The sequence below is a fragment of the Ochotona curzoniae genome, unplaced genomic scaffold, assembly GCF_017591425.1.
Source record: "Ochotona curzoniae isolate NIBS_2020 unplaced genomic scaffold, NIBS_Ocur_1.0 patch200, whole genome shotgun sequence".
NCBI classification, from domain to species: Eukaryota; Metazoa; Chordata; class Mammalia; order Lagomorpha; family Ochotonidae; genus Ochotona; species Ochotona curzoniae.
This window is the reverse complement of record NW_024466752.1, coordinates 69056-83494: the sequence shown is the minus strand read 5'-3', so window position 1 is coordinate 83494 and position 14439 is coordinate 69056.

Below are 14439 nucleotides of genomic sequence, written 5' to 3'. Positions count from 1 at the left end.
TTCTGGATACTTACCTAAATCCACTAGGTCTTGGTCCCCCCGCATGCTTAAATCTTTCATGACCCTGTCACTGAGAATACCCGAAAATTCACTTAGCACCTACACTCAACCTAGTCTTAGTCATGAGTGACCCCAGGCAGCAACTACCTATCTTGAAAACCACAGAGTTCGCCCTGCCGGGCGGCCAGCAACCAAACCCTGGCACCACTTGGTGCACTGGCCACCCTGGGGGAGGCCGAGGACTCGTTCACTGCCTGCAGCAGTGTCTTTGGCGTGAGTCCCCCGCATTGGGTCTGACCCGGCAGGGGCACCCCCAACAGTCACCACACTGTAGGGAGTGACAGATGCCCCCAAGCCCAAGGACCGAAGTCCTCCCAAACTCCCCCAGCCGCAAGGTCTTAGCCGCAATTAGAATTCTTTTGTAGAATCTGTTTCTTGTTGTGGGAACTGCAGTTTTCAGAGGGAAGACGAGCTGGTGTGAGAAAAATCTTCTGTCTGCTGTTTCATGCCCCACATGGCTTCCATGGACCGAGCTGAGCCAATGTGAAGGCACAAGCCAGGAACTTGCTCAGGTCACCCTTGTGGGGGCAGGGACTCAAGGACATGAGCCATCCTCTGCCACTTTCCCAGTCTCTAAGCAGGGAACTGGATGGGAGTTAGAGCTGCCAAGCCTTGAAGCAACATCCCTATTGGATGCTGTCCCTTAGGGTGCAAGAAGATTAGCCTTTTGAGCAAGAGCGCCAGCCCTACAGTGGATACGTGGCTAACTCCTCTTTCTACGGAAACACACACACACACACACACACACACACACACACACACACACACATGAGACTGATGTTTATGGGATAGGCAGATTGAGAGAGGGGGGAGTAACAGTGGGAAAGCAAGAAAGGGAAAGCAGGATCTGCCATGTGCTAGTTCCCTGCTCAAATGGACGCCAGAGCCACGGCTGAGTGGACATGAAGGCTGGAGTCAAGAGCTTCTTCTGGGTCTCGCAGGTGGTTGCAGGTGAGGACTCAAGGCTTGCAGCCTGGGACTAGGTTTACTGTCAAAAGTATCCAAGCCCTAGAGTGATTCTCAAGCACAGCATATGCTGATGGAACTGAATATCTGGCTCTCAAGCAGGAGACAGTAGTATATAGCCTGTAGCATGCCCTCCTGGTCTGTAGCTAAGGCCCAGCAGAGTTTCCCGAAACTTTTTTACTCACACTGCCTTTTTTCCAGCCATAGCCCTAGGCCCAGGTAGAATCACAGTGTGTTCTCTCTGGTCTCCTATTTGGTAGCAACAAAAACCTTTTCAACAAATGATCCCTATGCTTACTTTGTATCATTTGTCATGAAATCCACATCCAGAAAATAATGTCTCAGCATGCACTTGCATCGGTGTTTGGATCAGCATCAATGGTAAAATGTGGGCAGGGCAGCTTCTGGTCCCTTGACCCAGGTGAGTGCTGACTGATTCCATGTTCAGTTGTAACCAACCATTCTGCATGGTAATATAATATCTAGAACATAGAGAGCATTGGTTCCCCTCTTACCTTGTAACAGTGTAACAGTGGATTAGATTTTTTAATATATATTTTTATTTTGATAATCCTGAGATCAGCAGTTCAGTTGGAGGGATCTACAAAGAAACTTCATCTGAGGTGATACCAGACCTGATTCCCATGATTGCTTGCCTGTACAGGGTCTGACACAGTCCATTGTCCAAATCAGTTTATGCACATGCTTGTGGTTCCAATTGCTGGGTCAGTTCTGTTCCATCCCTGTGTTCCACACAAACCAATGGTTGTTGCAGTCCAGCCCAATCAGGGCCACTTCATACTCAACTCTTCTGCAAAATTTATTTCTATACCAGTTTATCCTTGATAAAATGGTTACACTTTTTAAAATTTTTTATTGTTATTAACATTGTATTATGTGATACAGTTTTATAGGCACTGGGGATTCCTCCCACCCCTCCCATACCCCTCCCCCTATAGTGGATTCCAACCAAACAAAAATTACAGGTTAAATCAAGGCAAACATGTGGTATCTAACCTTTTGGGATTCGCTCATTTCCCTTAGCATTATAGTTTCCAGTTGGGCCCATTTAGCCACAAAGAACTGCATTTTGTTTTTTTAAATAGCTGAGTAGTATTCCATGGAGTAGATGAACCAAAGCTTTCTTATCCAATCTTCTGCTGATGGGCATTTCGGTTGCTTCCATGTTTTTGCAATTACTGATTGTGCTGCTATGAACATAGGGATGCATGTTGGTTTGTCGTGAAACAAGTGTTTTGGATATATTCCTAGGAGTGCTATTGCTGGGTCATATGGTATGCAGATTTTGAGTTGAGTGTTCTCCATACTGATTTCCATAGAGGCTGTACCAATTTGCAGCTCCACCAGTAGTGGAGTAGGGTTCCTTTTTCCCCGTATCCTCGCCAGCAAGCGTCATTGGTGTTCTTGTTTATGTGGGCCAATCTTACTGGTGTTAGGTGGTACCTCATCGATGTTTTAATTTGGATTTCCCTTATTGCCAGGGAACTGGAACATTTTTTCATATGTTTGTTTGCCATTTGGACTTGTTCCTTTGTGAAATGTTTGCCCATTTCCCGTGCCCATTTCTTGAGTGGCTTGTTTGTTTTGGTTTTTTGGTTGTTTTGAAGTTCTTTGTATATCCTGGAAATTAGCCCCCTATCGCCTATGTAGTGTGCAAAGATCTTCTCCCACTCTGTGGGTTGCTTTTTTACTTTGTTGATTGTTTCCCTTGATGTACAGAAGCTTCTTAGTTTGATGAGGTCCCATTTGTTTATTCTGTTCTCAACTGCTATTGCTTTTGGTGTCCTTCTTAGAAAGTCAGGACCTACTCCTAGGTCTTGCAGGGTATTTCCTACATTTTCTTGCAAGAGTTTGAAGGTTTCTGGATGTAGGTTTAGGTCTTTTATCCATGTAGATTGGATCTTAGTGTATGGTGATAGATGTGGGTCTATCTTTTTGTTTCTACAGGCTATCAGCCAGTTGTCCCAACAACATTTACTAAAGAGGCCTTCCCACTTGCTTGGACTGTCATTGGTCTTTTTGTCAAAGATTAATTGGCTGTATCTGTGTGGGTTCCCTTTTGGTGCTTCTATTCTATTCCATTGATCTTCCTTTCTATCTTTGTGCCAGTACCAGGCTGTTTTGATAACCACTGCTCTATAGTATGTCCAGAGGTCCGGGATTGTGATTCCCCCTGCTAACTTCTTATTTTTCAGGATGGTTCTAGCTATTCGTGGTTTTTTGTGTTTCCAGATGAACTTTTGAATCATTGTATCCAGTTCCGTGAAGAATGTTTTGGGCAATTTGATTGGAATTGCGTTGAAAATGTATATTGCTTGTGGTAGTATAGACATTTTAATGATATTGATTTTGCCTATCCAGGAGCATGGGATGTTATTCCATCTTTTGAGGTCTTGTTCAATTTCTTTTTTGAATAGTTTGTAGTTTTCTTCGAATAGGTCTCCTACACTTTTGGTTAGATTTATTCCCAGATACTTCATACTTCTCTCTGTTGTTTTGAATGGTATCCTGTTGGTTAGATCTTCTTCCATCTTGGTATTATTTGCGTACACTATGGCTGTTGATTTTCGTTCATTAATTTTGTACCCTGCCACCCTGCCAAACTCTCGTATAAGTTCTAGTAGTTTCTGTATTGAGTCTCTTGGTTTTTCTATGTATAGGATTATGTCATCTGCATATAGTGAAAGCTTGACTTCTTCGTTTCCTATTCGTATGCCTTTGATTTCTTTTTCTTGTCTTATGGCCTCTGCAAGTACCTCTAGGACTATGTTGAATAGCAGTGGTGATAGCGGGCATCCTTGTCTTGTTCCAGATCTCAGTGGGAAGGGTTCTAGCTTTTCTCCATTCAGTATGATACTGGCGTTGGGTTTTTCATAAATTGCTTTGATTATGTTGTGGATTTTCCATCTATTCCTACCTTGGCTAGAGTTTTTAGCATGAAGAGTTGTTCGATTTTGTCGAAAACATTTTCTGCATCTATTGAAACTATTATGTGGTTCTTGTTTTGCAGTTTTTGGATGTGGTGTATAACATTTATGAATTTCCAAATGTTGAACCATCCCTGCATTCCAGGGATGAATCCTACTTGGTCCGGATGAATGATCTGTCTGATGATTTTTTTGAATTCTATTGGCTAGGATTTTGTTGAGAATTTTAGCATCAATGTTCATCAGAGAAATAGGTCTGTAGTTTTCCTTCTCTGATGGTTCTCTGTCCGGTTTTGGGATTAAGGTGATGTTGGCTTCATAGAATGAGTTTGGAAGGGTTGCTTCCTTCTCTATTGTTTTGAAGAGCTTGTAGAGGATTGGGGTTAGTTCTGTTCGGAATGTTTTGTAGAATTCTGTAGTGAAGCTGTCTGGGCCTGGGCTTTTTTTCGTTGGGAGATCCTTGATGACTGCTTCAATCTCTGCCTTGGTTATGGGTTTATTTAATTCTTCAGTTGCCTCTGGACTAAGTTTTGGTTAGTGGTGGGAGTTCAAGAACTTTTCTATTTCTTGGCGATCCTCAAATTTGTTGGAGTACAGTTCTTTGTAGTAATTTCTAATTATTTTCTTACTGGTTGCAGTGTCTGTTGTTATGTTGCCTCCTTTTTCATCTTTAATGCTGTTGATTCTCACTTTCTTTTTTTTTTTTTTTCTTTTTTCTTTCTTTTTTTTTTTTTTTTTTTTTTGGTCAATCGGGCCAGTGGAGTGTCTATTTTGTTTATTTTCTCAAAAAACCAACTTTTTGATTTGTTGATTTTATGTATAGTTTTTTTGATTTCTATTTGGTTTATCTCCTCCCTTGTTTTGATGATTTCTTGTTTTCTATTGTGTGTGGGGCTCTTCTGCTGCTGTTTTTCCAGATCCTGGAGGTGTGTGGTTAGTTCCTGTATTTGGCGTCTTTCTTGGGCCTTGACATGGGCTCCAATTGCGATGAATCTACCACATAGCATTGCTTTGGCGGTGTCCCACAAGTTTTGGAATGTTGTATCAGAGTTTTCATTGGTTTCCATAAATTTTTTGATCTCATCTTTAATTTCTTCTCTGACCCATTGTTCGTTTAATAGCATATTGTTCAATTTCCAAGAGTGTCTATATTTCCTGGGGAGTTTTGAGTTGTTGATTTCCAGTTTCATCCCATGGTGGTCTGAGAGGGTACATGGTATGATACTAATGTTTTGGAAGTTATTTAGATTTGCTTTGTGTCCTATCATGTGGTCGATTCTGGAGAAGGTGCCATGCACCACTGAGAAGAATGTATAGTCTGTGGCCTTAGGATAAAAAGTTCTATATATGTCTACTAAGTCCAGTTGTTCTATTGTTTGTGTGAGCTCTGTTGTTTCTTTGTTGAGTTTTTGTTTCGTTGACCGGTCCATTGATGTTAAAGGCGTGTTGAGATCGCCTACAAGAATTGTGCGGGTGTCTATGTCTTCCCTTAAGTCTGTAAGTAATTGCTTTACATAACTAGGCGCATTGAGATTTGGTGCATAAACATTAATGATGGTGATTGCTTCTTGATGGATCATTCCTTTCACCAGTATAAAATGGCCTTCCCTGTCTCTTTTGATGTTAGTTAGAATGAAATCTATCTCGTCTGAAATTAGGATAGCTACCCCAGCTTTTTTTTCTCGTCTATTGGCATGAAATATCTTTTTCCATCCCTTCACTTTCAGTTTCTTTGCATCCTTTCTGGTTAGATGCGTTTCTTGTAGGCAACAGATGGTTGGGTCTTGTTTGATGATCCATTCTATTAATCTCTGTCGTTTGATTGGTGAATTTAGACCATTTGTGTTGAGAGTTAAAATTGAGAGGTTGCAATTTTGCCCTGCCATGTGATTGTGTTGTGTGTGTGTTGTTGCCTGTGTAATTGCCTTGTTTGTGCGGCCTTTAGTTTGGAGACCTTCTTATTTGCCAACTTTGTTTGTGATTTGCCTCCTTTTTGTCCGGGACTAGCGCATTTCTAAGGAGACTTTGCAGAGCTGGTTTTGTGTAGACATATTCTTCTAGTTTTTCTTTGCTATTGAAGTATCTGATTTCGTTCTCATATACAAATGAGATCTTTGCTGGGTACATTATTCTTGGTTGACAGTTGTTTTGTTTCAGGGCTTGGAAGATCTTTGTCCATTCTCTCCTTGCTTGTAGGGTCTCTTCGGAGAAGTCAGCAGTGATTCTGATGGGTTTTCCCCTGTATGTGATCTTTTCTCTACTTCGTACTTGTCTCAGGATTCCTTCTTTGTCTTCGTTGGAGTAGAACTTGAGCACCGTGTGTCTGGGTGAAGATCTCTTTGGATCATGTCTGTTGGGAGTTCTCTGTCCATCCTGTATGCGGGGTGGATTCGTGTTCCAAGTGTTTTGGAAGTTTTCCTGTATAATTTCGTCAAGCACTGCTTGCATTCCTGATTCTCTTTCTACTCCTTCGGGGAGGCCGATGATCCGAATATTCAATTTTCTAAGGTGATCTTTCATTTCTTGCATCATTTTATTAGTTTTGCTGAGGCTTGTCTCCAGCTGTTTAATTAGCTGGGCACCTTCATTTTGCGTGTCTTCCGTTTCAGAGATCCTTTCCTCTGCCGTATTTATTCTGTTGATCAGGCTTTCAATTTTGAGTTCCTGGTCATCCAATTTGGTTTTGATTTGTTGTATTTCGGCGATTATGCGGTTCCTGAAGTCTTCCCGCTTCTTGTCCTCGTCTCTGATAAATTTTAGCATTATTTCTGGTAACTCTTCCATGTCTTCATCTCGCATCTCCGATATTGATAATGGCTTTTGGCCCTTATTTGGTGGGGTGCTGGCTCTTTCATCTGGAGCACAACTTTTTCTGGTAGTTTTTCCCATTGCGTTGATGTATTTTTGGAGAGGCCAATGAACCCGTGTGTTGAGGGGTCGTCAGGCGCTTTCCTGTAGAGATTGGAGCCTGCAGGTGTGGTGTTGCAGGGCGTGGTAATTTTCAAGGCACCTTTGGTGCGTCCTCAGTGCCCGGGACTGTAGGGCACCACCTTGGGGGCCCTGTGGATTCCAGGCACACTCTGGGCACCTCTTCTACAGGTGTGGCACCCCAGGGCGTGGAGGGATGAAGGCGCTCTCTGGGTGTGCCCCCTGCATGGGAATCCACAGGACGTGGAAGGTTTTATGTGCTTTCTCCCTGCGTTCTCCGTGCCAGGGACTGCAGGGTTTTTCAGAGCCCACCTGGTGTGTCTCCCACACACGGGACTGTGGGTGAGGCACTTTCTGGGCGTGGCTCTTGTGCAGTGATTCCACCACTCGTGGTGTGTGGGTGTTCAGAGCCCTCCTGGTGTGACTCCCTCACACAGGACTGCAGTGGAGGAGTGACCCAGGCGCCCTGTTAAAGTGACTTCGCGGCGGGTTCGCACAGTGCCAGTGTGGCGCAGGAGTTTTCAGAGCTCTCCTGGTGGGTTGCCCACGCTCAGAACTGCGGGGTGAGAGGCGAGGAGTGGGCAAGTCACTCTATGGGAGTGGCTCCTGCGTGCCAGGGTCACACAGTGCTGCACGTCCCAGTGCTCAGAGCCCTCCTGGTGTAGCCCCTGCGCTGCGGAGGCAGTTTCTGCAGGCGGGACCGCCCAGCCCGGCACGGTGTTCAGAGCCCTCCTGGTGTGTTGCCCACCCACAGGGTATCAGGGTGTGGGGGATTCTAGACCCTCGCTGGTAGTTTCTGCGCACTGAGATGCACTGGCCACACAGTGCGGGAATATTTGGGGTGCTTTCTTTGTGCCTTCTCAGCACCCAGGACTACTGTGCGCCACTTCCAAGGCACAGATTCGGCAGTTTCAAGGCGCTTGCCCTGTGTTCTCAGAGGCTGGAACCTCTGCAGGAAGGGAGGGTAAAAGGAGCACCCCAGAGGCTTGGGCTTTGTGCCCGCCCCTGGAAGGCAGGCTCCAGAAGCTGTTAACCCTTCCCTGGCTCACCCGAACCTCAGGCTGTTGCAGTCTGCCTCTGCTGCTGTTGAAGACCTTTGCTGGTGACGATCCCTCCCGGTTTCCTTGTCTCTGGGTCGGCTGCGTCTCCTGTCGGCTGCTCTTAAAGGTGACTCAGCAGGTCTGGAGCGGGATGCCGTCTTCTCTGCCTTTTGTTTTGTTTTGTTCTTGTTGTTCTTCTGAGTTGTGTGGATCTTTTTGGCTCCACACTGTCCAGGGAACTTCACGCACCTCTCCCTGCAGTTCTTTGCTGTTCCTCTTTGCTGCTTCTGTAGCATTCTATCCCTCTCTCACTGGGCTCTCCCTCACAGCCTTCCTCCTACGTTGGCCATCTTAAAACCACCCACCAAATGGTTACACTTTTAAAGATCACATTAAGAGCTATATCTAATCAGGTGAAAACATTGTTCATAGGGTAAAAGAGGCTATGTATTCCTAAGTTTACATTTAGAAAATATTTATCTCACTTAAATCAAAATGTAAGGTGTAGAAATCTCTACTTGAATATTCATTGCTTTTGGAGGGCTCTGTTATAGCAAGTTACTGAACAAGTTTAGCAAGTAGCATCTTGTTTTGTTTTGTTTGTAACTAGCTATTACTTAGCTTATCCAGTATCCCATCCCTCTGGATATGTGGTGGGGTTGGGTGAACTTGACAAAAGAAAAGAAAATCTGTAAACCTTGTAAAGACTGCAATTTCAGGCAGAGAAAGCGGGAGGAGGAGGGGGAGAATTGATTATGGCAGCTCAGATCCTCAGTGAGGAAAGCTAGCTAGGTACCTTCAGACAGAGGAGAGTGAGCGAAGGAGTGAGATGTGAGAAATAGGTGGAGCACAGTGTGAATTACATGGAGGAGAGGGTGGAGGGAAATAGTGATTATTGCTCAGAGTAAATAATTTTGCTTTACAGTCATCTGGCTTATGCTGTAGGCACAAGGAATATCCAAGTGGCAGCAATGGCCAGAACTGAGCCAATCCTAATCCAGGAGCCAGAAACTTCTTCCAGGTTTCCCACATGGGTTAGAGTTCCAAAGCTTTGGGTCATCCTGCCCAGTGTTACCAGGCCACAAGCATGGAGCTGGAAAGGAAGCAGGGCCAGCAGGACAGGAATCACTGCTCCAACTGGATCCTGCTTCATGTAAGACATGTACATTTAGCCACTAGGCTACCATGTCAGGCCCAAATGACAGATTTCTATAATGACAAAGTGCAAGGATGAATATGGGCCACATTCATGAGAGGTGTTGAAACTACAAATAAATTAAAGCCCCAGGAACAAGATCAGAGCTACACAAAATCAGTCCTAGCTCCAGGCATATAGGGCTCGAGACACAAAGAGTCAGACAAGATTTGTAAAAGTTTCTAAAGCTCAGGACAAAATACAGAATATATCCCATGAACCAGCACAGTAGCTGGGGATCAAATTATAGCCTCAAGTGAGTGTTTGCATATACTGAAAACCATCCACTGTGGCAATGCATTAATGAAATTAACAACAATTCTGCATAGGGGTGATGACTCAGTGGCTCCATCCTCAGCTTGCTTGTGCTGGGATCCCCTATGAGTGCCAGTTCATGTCCCAGCTGTTCCTCATCCCATCTAGCTCCCTGCTTGTAGCCTGGGAAAGCAGTAGATGATGACACAAAGTCTTGGGACCATGCACACACATGGGATGCCTGGATGAGGCTGTTGGCTTCAGGCCAACTCAGTTCTGGCTATGTGGTTCAATTGTGAAGGGCACCAGCACATGGAAGATTTGTCTCTCTGTCTCTCATTCTCTCTGTAAATCTCTCTTTCCAATAAAAAGTAAATAATTATCAAGATAGCAATAAGTGATTAAGAAAAAATGCCATGTAAATAATCAATTTCAGGAATATAAATATCATCCCTCATAAAACTTTTAACCTTTTATGACATGAGAGGATTTTCTGAAATACTTAGGAATGGGATGTTTTAAAACAGGGCCTGCTGCAGTAACCTAGTGGCATAAGTCCTCACCTTGCACATGCCGGCATCCCTTATGGGAACCTGTTCTAATCCTGGCTGCCCTACTTCCCATGCAGTTGCTGGCTTGTGGCTTGGGAAAGCTGTTGAGTATGGTTCAAAACCTTGGGCCGCGTGACCTGAGAGGGAGACCTGGAAAAGGCTCTGGGCTCCTGGCTTCAGACTGGTACAGTTCTGGTCATTGCAGCTGCTTAGGGACTGGGTCAGTGGAAGAAACATCTTCCTCTCTTTCCTTCTCTCTGTACATATGATGTTTGAAAGATAATTATTCATAATCCTCCAAAAAAAATAAAATAGAGAATGTTTTGAAACAGAAACCATAAGCCATAAATTGTGGAAACCAAAAGCCATAAAATATGGAAACCAAGTTACAGAAATACATACATTGATTAACATAGGAAATATAAATGCAATATCTCTAATATATAACACAGCAAGTTTTTCCCTAGATTTAATCTGGAGAAGCCCCCTTGACACTTTGTCTCTTACACATTGTTGTGAATGTGTAATCATGTGATTAAACACAGAAAGGAAACTGCAGCAGAATGGTGAAGTTTTAAGAAGCAAAACTCCCCATGTGCACTAATGGCCCTTTTTTTGGAAAATCAAACACACTGATGAGAGGATCCAACAAGAATTCTGGGCAGGGGATCAATATATACAATCAAATTGCTATGTATTTATAAGAAGCAGATATGGTACAATATGAAAGCAAAAAGTGGAGACCAGTTAATGAACATCAATAAAAGAAGAAATGAGACTGAAAAGATTATTTTATAGCATATTTTCAAAATATTCTTCAGTTCATTTTAAAGTCAAATGAACTAATGGAAAACAAAGGCAATATAAAGAAGAAAAGTTCCAGAATCTATTGAACATTCAGTCAATTGTAACTGGGGCCTCTTGTCATACAATTCTAGGTTTCCAGACCTGCAACATGAAGCAGAGAGGGAAGGAGAGGCCAGGAGGTGGACTGATGTGAGAGGCGACAGCGGCCCCTGCTGTTGGAAGGCTCAAGCTGCAAGAGAGGAGGCCACACCTCAATCTGAGATGAAGCCACATCCCTTTCTCCCACCCTCTCCAAAATTCTTAGGGACAGCCTACACCCATTGAACTTCTGACTGGCTGTGCATCCTCTGACGTCATGCATAGTCCAGATCTGTGGGGTTGATCCAATCATATGCACCCAGGAAAAGCCTGTGGAACTGTGCAGGAGGTTCTTCTCTGGCTCCGCCATAGCTTTCTTGCTGGTTCTGCTCCCAAGAAGGAGCAGGTGGCTCAGGAGGTGCTGCCCTGTGAGCTCCCTCCTCACAGGAGCCTCTGCTGGACACCCAACTCCTCAGGCTGGAAGCAGTGAGTGTGTATCAGCTTCTCCTCAGGACCCAGGGTGTGAGGGGGACAGTAGGAGGACCTTGGGGTCCTCACTCTGCAGCACTGGAACAAAAACCCTCTCATAGGGTCTGGTGACATCAGAACTACAGCCAGGAGCCCCAGGTTGCAATCAGAAATAAAAGGATTGTAAGCTTCCTTCTGGACACAGGAGATAAGCTTTCTCTGGTCCTTATCTAGTTCCAGCCTTGGCTCCCAGCCATCTCTTACACCAACCATCATGGTTGCTTGTGAGCCCCAAAATTAGTTCAGATAGACAGAGACCAATAAAAGTCAGCTAGTTGATAATTCCTCAGCTTGTACCTTACTGATCAGGCTTCCCATTTGGCTTGTCAGATAGACAGAGAGACACTGATATAGAAACACTGGAACACCTAGGGAAAAGGTCAACAGGCCTGTAATTGCTCAGGTTGTAAATACAGGTCAGGCTCCCTATTTGCGTCACCTGGACTTTATTAGGTAGGCTGCAGAGTTAAATTCTTCCTCATTCACTGGGTTGTTGGGGATTTCACTGCTCACCTGCCTAAAACTTTTCTATTCTTCAATTGTTAAAATGCAAAGTTCTGTAAAACGGTGTTTAATCGCTATATACTGCAAAGTTCAGATTGTGGCTTAAGATTCTCCCCCAAGTCTTTTTTTTTTCAGTTTATGACTGCTAAGGCTAAACAAGATGCAACTGCATAGAAACTTTATATGCTAAGTTTGCATTTAGCTGTTATATATGATGGATGTTAATGTTGGTCCTATCAGTGTTCCTGTGGGACAATGATTTAGGTTAAATTCAAAAACATTTTATATTTGGAGGGAAAAAAAGGTTTATAGCAGCTAGTTGTGCATATATTAAAATTGAGAGAGATGTCATTTCAGTCGTTACAGGATGTGGTTATGAACTTGCATTTTCTAAGAATGCCAATGGTAGTTAACTTCATGTTAACAGGAAGGAGTCACTGCCCTGAGTGGTGTATGTGATGTTATGATGACATTGGGACTCCTGTGTCTATCAGAATGTCTAGGTTTCAGTTCTGTTCAAATGCAGTGTGCAGCTAATGCCCAGCTGAGAGGCAGCAGACAGTGGTTTGAGTACCAGTGTGGAAAACCTGACTTGTATTCAGTCTGATGGCTTTTGGAGGTATGTGGGAGCTGAAAGAGTGAATGAAAAAGTCTGCCCATTAAAAAAAGAAGAAGAAAAAGAGTAAACTAAGCTTCAAAAGTCTTAGTACATCTCCCTTTGAAACATTTAATTGGTTCTCAGTACACTGTTTTTCTTTCTCTGAGTTTCAAACCACTTTGTAACAAAAAGACATGACTAATTTATCTTCTGGATCACTCATTCTCCCTGAAAGAGTGCAGGAGAATTGGGGTTGCTTCAGATTGGTGCAGCACCGGGCCTTGTGGTCACTTGGGGAGTGAATCATCAGATGCAAGATCTTCCTCTATGTCTCTCCTCCTCTCCGAATATCTGACTTTGCAATAAAAACAAAATAAATCTTAAACAAACAAATAAACAAAGAAATGATTGATACACTTTGGTTTTTCTCAGCCTTGGCTACTAGGGAGTAAAATCTTGAGAATGGTCCAGGTAAATGCTAGGATAGTGTGTTTGAGAAACTGGGCACTTTCATTTTGCACACACAAGTTGGTTTAGTCAGAGGATTATTTGTACCAACAAAGAATAATTCCAAAGATACAGTTCTGGTTGCCTTGAGCGCTTACAGATTTGTGAGTGTATTTGTTCCTGATTTAGTAAGTTATTTCAGGGAATATTTGCAGTGGTCCAAGTCTGCTGGTAAAAAGCATAATAAAAATTTTTGCTTTAAAAAATATCATTTGTGCTCAATATCTGGGAGAAGAGTCTTTTAAAAAATTTTCATTTAATTTTTATTGAAAATCACATATACAGAGAGGAGGAGGAGAGAAAAAGAGGAAGATCTTTTGTTCATTGTTTCACTCCCTAAATGACTGAAAATGCCTGAGCTGTTTCAATCCAAACCCAGGAGCTCAGAGCCTCTTTATGGTCCTCCAAATGAGTGCAGGGTACCAAGGCTTTTTGCTGTCTTTATAGGCAGGCAGTTGAATGGGAAGCAGGGTCACTCAGATTAGACCTGGTACATATATGGGATCATGGCCCATGTAAAGGGAGTATTTCAGCTGCAAGGATACTGCACTCTGCAACCAGATAATTTCTTAAAGAGGACTAAAGTCTAGAAGGATCTGACATTTGCTATCTCCTAACATTAACCTGCACTTGTGTATAGAGATTGACCCTTGACCCTGAGACATCTACTAATTGCAGATGATGAGATAATTGAATTGTTTTGTGATTAATTGTTGGTAATAAATTGGTATTAAGCCAACAAAGCACATCTGGTGTTAAAATCACAGAGGCCACAACCTTCACTTGGTTTTGAATGTGTGGTTGCAGCAGAGGGCTGATTCTGGAGGAGACACTGCAGGCTGTGAGGAGTTCCCAGGTCCACACTGTCACATTTCTGCCTGCTTAGGATTCTCTCAGTCACTACGGTGACCCCCTACTGTGTCCTCAGTGAGAGTGATTCCCAAGTCCTGCAAACGTGGGTAAGTTGCTGAGTGTGGGTCTCCCTGTGAAGTGTAAGCAGGCTGCTTCCCAGAGCTCATTCTCTGTCATGTCCTGGTGCTTTGATGTACAGTTTGCTTACTTTTGCAGGAATGCTGTGCCCTGATTTGGGTGTTTCAGCTTTGTTCTCTTGCATGGAACCTGAGTTTTTGCAATGGTCTCATAGAAAGAAAAGTAAATTCTTGACAACTTTATTTTCTGCAAGTCTCAGTAAGATTGGAAATAATGTAAATTCCATACCTATTGAGAAAAAAAAAGGCATTGTCAGTTCAGGTCTTGGTCTCTTTGATCTTCTATCCCCAGAGGTGACTAAATTCCAGTACAGTTTGGTGATTTATGCTTGTGATTTATAATCTGTATTTTTCAGTAGTGTGGTATCAGAGTAAGTCAAGCTGCTACCTGTGTATTGGTTAAAGGTCTGGCTGCTTCACTTATAATTCTGCTCCTCATTATAAAATCTGGAAATGAAGCCTTACATGTCCCAAATGCTTGGGCT